This window comes from Sinocyclocheilus rhinocerous, unplaced genomic scaffold, assembly GCF_001515625.1.
Source record: "Sinocyclocheilus rhinocerous isolate Xijiao unplaced genomic scaffold, SAMN03320098_v1.1 scaffold10161, whole genome shotgun sequence".
NCBI lineage: Eukaryota > Metazoa > Chordata > Actinopteri > Cypriniformes > Cyprinidae > Sinocyclocheilus > Sinocyclocheilus rhinocerous.
Window position 1 is genome coordinate 1,632 of NW_015662088.1, and position 6,962 is coordinate 8,593.

General features: G+C 31.9%; 1 pseudogene; it reads right to left on the reverse strand.

Annotated features, from left to right (window-relative positions):
• Nucleotides 1-779: 779 nt before the first annotated feature.
• On the reverse strand, nt 780-6,237 carry LOC107727453 (motile sperm domain-containing protein 2-like; annotated as a pseudogene).
• Between the last annotated feature and the right edge of the window lie 725 nt (nt 6,238-6,962).

Sequence of the window (6,962 nt, forward strand, 5' to 3'; positions counted from 1 at the left end):
TATTTTTTACTGTACAATTAAAAGCAGCCTTGCTGAGAAGAGACTTCTTTTAAAACATTAGAAAATATTACAGATCCTAATTTGAACACTATGTGTGAATGTTATAATAAATGTATTAACAGAGCTGTTGTAATTATTATTATTATCATTATTATTGTCTTATACCTTTTATTTTATGTTACAGAACAACAGTAAAATTACAATACTAACATTTATGAATGTTGGAGTTCTTGCTTTTTCTCAACTTTTATTTTCAACTTTTTTTGGCGGAAACGCGCAGGAAGACCTCAATGCTTTCTTTTGTTGACAACAGCACATTTATAAATGAGTCTCATTACGAATATGTCGTACGTATCGCATTGTCACATGCCTTGTAAAAATTCATAAAAATGTGACTGAGCAACTGACGAGTAACAGCGCAGATTTTCCTTGCGCTTTGGACTTTTAACCCTGGTTAACAATGCGTGCATGTATTAGAAAACATAACGTTCTGCAGTTTATTTACTAATTGTTTAAGGCCATTTCGCGATTTCAATCATCATACAGTAACCAGCAACAATCACCCCTTCCTCTTCTCATCGAAGACATGCGATGCAGCACAAAACAGTTTCTCGCTGTCGGTCCTTGTAATGATTTTTGCGTCTTTCTCTGACAGTTACATCCCTAATTACTGCAGTTATTCTGGCGTTTACTTGAGAAAAATCAGTCAAGATTTGACAGCAGAAAGACACGTGAAGCTCCAGCTGAAGCTGGACATTTGTACAATTACTGGATAAAAGACTCTAAACTATCAATCAGAGTCTGAAGGCGTGGAGTAGATTGTGTGCGACAGGTTTAACAGCAAAGTTTGATCATTTAGAGGCCTTACGAATTTGGGTATCAAATATGATACAGTTGGCTTTATAGGGTTAAAGACATTTCCCTGCCTAATTCTTGTTACCAAGATGCAAAAAAATGTGAGTATGCAAAATGCGTTGTAAAAAATTTAGCAAAATATAATTTCTTTAGATTTCTGGGGAAATGTGACCTGGATATGTGAAGAAGGAAATGTTAGATTAGACAGAACGCATTGAATGAACGAGAGGATATGTGGTATATCTTCTTGGGTTTGATTGATTGCTCAGCATTGAAACTGGATTCGAGAATCTCTTTGGACTTGGATTCAATATCCTTGATGTCACTCTCATCTTCGCTGATGATTGGACCGTTTTCACAGATTGGAGAGGCAGATAACTGTATTTGAATTGGTCCTGTCACAAAAAACTAAAGGATATTAACAAATCTTTGCTATCCTGCAATTTATTATATTTTTGTCCTATATTACATTTATTATTTGAAAAAAACGAGAATCTTGACATGCTCACAGAGGAGAACAAACTGAAGTAATTTCGCAAAAATCTGAATTGTATTGAAATATATAGCACAACTAAGCACAATAAGCTCTTTAACCCATAGCATCAACATCACATGCTGTGAGATACTAAGTGTTCCCAGGCAAGATTTATGTTTCTAGATTCAAAAGTTAAAATCATACAAAGTCCTATTTGAGCTGATGGTGGCGCTAGAGGGTTTTATAGAGACACTCTAAAGTTGGTGTAATTAATGTGTAGACCCTTAGCAATAAATGTGCCAAATTTCACGCCATTCCTCCATTCGGTTCTTGGTGTTTCAACATTAGACAAAGCAAAATTCACAATCAATTTTGTAGTTACAATCATACAAAAAGCTATACTTTGAACTGATGGTGGCGCTAGACGGTTTTATGTAGACACTCTAAAGTTGGTGTAATTAATGTGTAGACCCTCAGCAATAAATGTGCCAAATTTCACGCCATTCCTCCATTCGGTTCTTGGGGTTTCAACATTAGATGAAGCAAAATACACAATTTTCCAAAGTTACAATCATACAAAAAGCAATAATTTTAACTGATGGTGGCGCTAGAGAGTTTTAGGCAGAGACCCTTAAATTGGACAGATTAATGTTCAGACCCTTTGCAATAAATATGCCAAACATACAAAAAGCTATATTTTGAACTGATGGTGGCGCTAGAGGGTTTTATGTAGACACTCTAAAGTTGGTGTAATTAATGTGTAGACCCTCAGCAATAAATGTGCCAAATTTCACGCCATTCCTCCATTCGGTTCTTGGGGTTTCAACATTAGATGAAGCAAAATACACAATTTTCCAAAGTTACAATCATACAAAAAGCAATAATTTTAACTGATGGTGGCGCTAGAGAGTTTTAGGCAGAGACCCTTAAATTGGACAGATTAATGTTCAGACCCTTTGCAATAAATATGCCAAATTTCATGATGTTCTTCCAAATAGTTTTTGGGGTTTCAACACAACACATATTGCTGATGATGCAACAGAAATCAAGCAATAAAATAGAAATATACACTTTAAGGCAAAGAACCTCCCTTACTGATGTACATAAATCAAATGATTAAACTTCTATTCCATTTTAGTTCAAATATATCTGATCAAAGTACATCTATTATTTAGACTTCAAGCCATATTTAATTTAACACAAGTAACTCTCTTATTTTTACGTACTGTCCCTCCCATGTGCGGTGGAAGGTGCTTGGGGCCGACATACGTCTGGATGTCACTCTTGGTGACAAACTTGAGCTTACTGATGGCTTCGGGGCCCAGCCACGTCTTCACTATCTTCCAGGCAGCTGCCACACAGAAGAAAAGGTTATGACAAATGAACTGCTTGGACCACACATTACAAAGATCCGTTTAGACTTTTCATGAGCCAATCACAACTTACCATTCATGATCCAAGGCATCTCGTACATGATCATTTTGGCTGAATAACAAAATAAGAACAACAAAACAAAGATGTGAAAACCCTTTCTATAATATACTAGGATTCCCAAACTTTTTTGTCAGCCAAATTCCTTTGAGCTTAAATATTTATTTGAAGTCTGAGATTAAGTTAATATTTCAATAATTCAACATCACATTTGCAAGTTCACGGTTCTCTGATGTCGAAAAAATTTAACTTTTTTCAATTTAACTTTTTATTTTAATTAATTTAAAAATAACTGTTCATCAACCCAGCTTCAATAATTCAACATCACATTTGCAAGTTCACGGTTCTCTGATGTCGAAAAAATTTAACTTTTTTCAATTTTACTTTTTATTTTAATTAATTTAAAAATAACTGTTCATCAACCCAGTTAGGAGGTTTAAAAAACAGAATATACTCACAAAGAAACTTTGGACAGTACACTTTAAAGCAGTTAATGATATACTTCACAAAGTCCATATCCTAGAAGAGAAAAACATGGGAAAGAAATCCAAGTTGCTATAATTCATAAAGCTGGATGATATGATGGTGTATATACTAAGTGACAGTAAAAACATCAGCTGTTATTTGAAATTAATGTGAAATTAAAAAGGACTGCAACAAAAAACATGGATTTTTTGGGGTTCATTTAAGTTCTAAAAAAACAATTTATCTAAATAAATACATTTAAATGCTTTTCATTTGTCATTTTATACACGTGGATTACACAAAAATAGACCTTACATCCAAATTATTTAATATATGTGAGCCTGGAGCACAAAAGCAGTCTTAAGTCGCTGGGGTATATTTGTAGCAATAGCCAACAATACATTGTATGGGCCAAAATGATCGATTTTTCTTTTATGTCAAAAATCATTAGGATATTAAGTAAAGATCATTTTCCATGAAGATATTTTGTAAATTTCCTACCGTAAATATATCAAAACTTAATTTTTGATTAGTAATATGCATTGCTAAGAATTTCATTTGGACAACTTTAAAGGCGATTTTCTCAATATTTTGATTCTTTTGCACCCTCAGATTCCACATATTCAAATAGTTGTACCTCGACCAAATATTGTCCTATCATAACAAATCATACATCAATGGAAAGCTTATTTATTCATTATTTATTTATTCAAAAATTGACACTTAAGACTGGTTTTGTGGTCCAGGGTAACATATAAAGTTTTTTTGTCATCCAGTTTAGTTGAATATTTGAATGTATGTCAGTGAAATTGTTTTCTCTACTGACCCACTTCAAGACTAAACTGTTGCCTCAAGTTCATCTGTAAAGCTGCTGTTAATCCATTGGCTAACTAACTGTTAATAGGTGTCAATTTTAACAGTACACAAGACTGCTGAACACAGAGCTCAACCAGCAATGAATGAACACACATACTGATCAACCTGAACACTGCTAGGCTGTACTACAACCGGTTAAAAGGGGTCATATGATGCAATTTCAATTTTTCCTTTCTCTTTGGAGTGTTACAAGCTCTTGGTGCATAAAAGTTGTGCAATCCTGATGTTTACTGAATGCTCGAGTAACCTTTAGCTTCATTTGCTGTTGACTTTTGCTCTCCAGATTCACTCCTGGGAGTCACAACAGTACTTTTCAATAAGAGTTTCTTACAAGAAAACAATAGAACAGTTTTTATATGGAATATTTATTTGAAAACCTAGAATCTTGACATGGTCACTGTTGTAATTGCAGGAGAACAAACACCTTTTTACGGTTTTTATCTGAAGAAATTCCCCAAGAATTAGAATTACAGTGAAATATATGCTGTAGCTGTAAGCACAGTAAGCACTTTAACTATAAAATCTGCAGATTCATGTTGCAAGACAGGAATTTCTACAGTCAAACATTGCAATTATAACAAGTCATATTTTGAGCTGATGGTGGCGCTAGAGGGTTTTAGGCAGAGACCTTAAAATTTGTGCAATCAATGTTTAGACCCTTTGCAATAAATGTGCCAAATTTCACAATGTTCTTCCAAACGGTTCTTGGGATTTCAAAATGACATTCATTGCTTGGCTCCTGATAAATAGGTAATGATGCAACATAAAGGTCAATAAAAAATAATGTATTAAATAAAATACAATTTTACACTAAGTGAAAGAACCTCCCTAAACTTATATACAGAAATCAAATGATTAAACTTTCTCAAAAGCATTCACTTTATAAACACGCACAACCAATTTACAGTCATATAAAATAAGCATTAAAGAGAGCAAATTAAAGCACACTCTAATTCCTCCATATAAAACTGGCATTAGGTTTGATTAGGCTGCGGCTTTGGCCTTCCAGCAGCATTAAACTCCTGAATTTCTTCTGCAGAAACATGAGACGAGGAGATTTGCAGTTTGACAGGAAATTCTCTCGGATTAAGCGAGCGTTGGATTGACCGAAGGGATTTAAAGGCCACGTAAATCTGCAAAGTGTTAAACCAGTGAGCAGCGTCTGTCCCTCTGCACCTTCGACTCATACAGCTAATGACCTTAATGTCTGCCAGAGGGTTAATAACGGCCCGAGACTAATCAGAAGAAATGCACTCTCATGACCTTGAAAGAAAAACTAATTCTGAACTATTAGATTGCTATATATATATATATATATAGCAATGTACACACACACACACATATATATAATATTAATATTACATATTTATAATTTTGATTTATTTTATAATATAGTTTTGTAATGTTATATATATATATAATCACATATTTTAGAAATGTTTTATTATTTATATATATCATTGTAAATAATTTTATTTTATATATATAAAATAAAATTATTTACAATGATATATATAAATAATAAAACATTTCTAAAATATGTGATTATATATATATATAATCACATATTTTAGAAATGTTTTATTATTTATATATATCATTGTAAATAATTTTATTTTATATATATAAAATATCTAATTATAATTATATTATATATATAATTTACATTATATATAGAATTTTAAAGTATTTAATTTAATATAAAATATATTTATAATTTTTTTGTAAAAAAAAAAACAGTGTTTGAAATGCATCCAAAATATAGGTGCCTTTCATTTAATTATTTTCAGTATAACTAGTACAGCAGAATCATAATTAGCATTTCTACCATCATACAATATCAGTCACTGATTACACAGCATTGTGAACCACTTGAAATGTTTTAGACTGAACTTCAGCGTCATTTTATTTTAAGGTGACACGAGCACGTAGAGTAAAGTGAAGAACTTACTATATTACTGAGTCCAGACTCAGACATGTCGAACACGACCGTCAGCGGCATCCCAGGCTCACGTTTAGCGTAGCGCTCCAACCAGAACGCCACATACCGCTTCTTATCCAATATCGTCTTGGCATCTTTAACGTGGAGCTTCACTCTGAACCAGACTGCATTCGAAATACACAGACAGAAAGAGCTGCAGATGGATGGATATCATTTATTAATTCTTCAGGGGAAATTCAGTGCAAGCAAAAAAATCCCTATGGCATACAGTAGTTTATGTCATTTAGACTAGGACTGAGTGATAAAGCTAAAGAAACTGTTTTCAGCTTCTCGGTTTACAGTAAATCACATGCTTTGAGTTTAACATTCATTTGGGAATGCAATGCATGCCAGTTATGCTTTATTTTCACATTTGCATAATATCCAACATTTTTTGAAGACAGATAATAACAGAATTTTACTGGATGTGTTTGAAATCCTGCTGTCGCAGAAACGACAGTTTCCCGGCAAAATAAAATTAATTAATTAATTAATTAAAAAATTGTACTTAAATATGTAAATAAATTAACTAAACTTAAATATACTATTCTAATCTAAATGTACTATTATGAATCAATGTATTATATAAAATAACTAATTTTATTAATAATTTTTTATTTATTTATTAAATAATAATTGATTTTATTTTTTAGTTAAGAATAATAATTTTTTTATTTTAAATATAACAAAAAAATAATTTAAAATGTTATCATTTTTACTGTAATATGGTAAAATAATTGAACTACAGTAATGTGAATTACAGTTGAGAATAATGGTGATTTTTTTTTAAATGATAAAAAAAATTAAATTACAATAATTTTACTGTAATATGTAAAAAAATTGTACTACAGTAATGAAAACCAGTTGAGAATAATTATG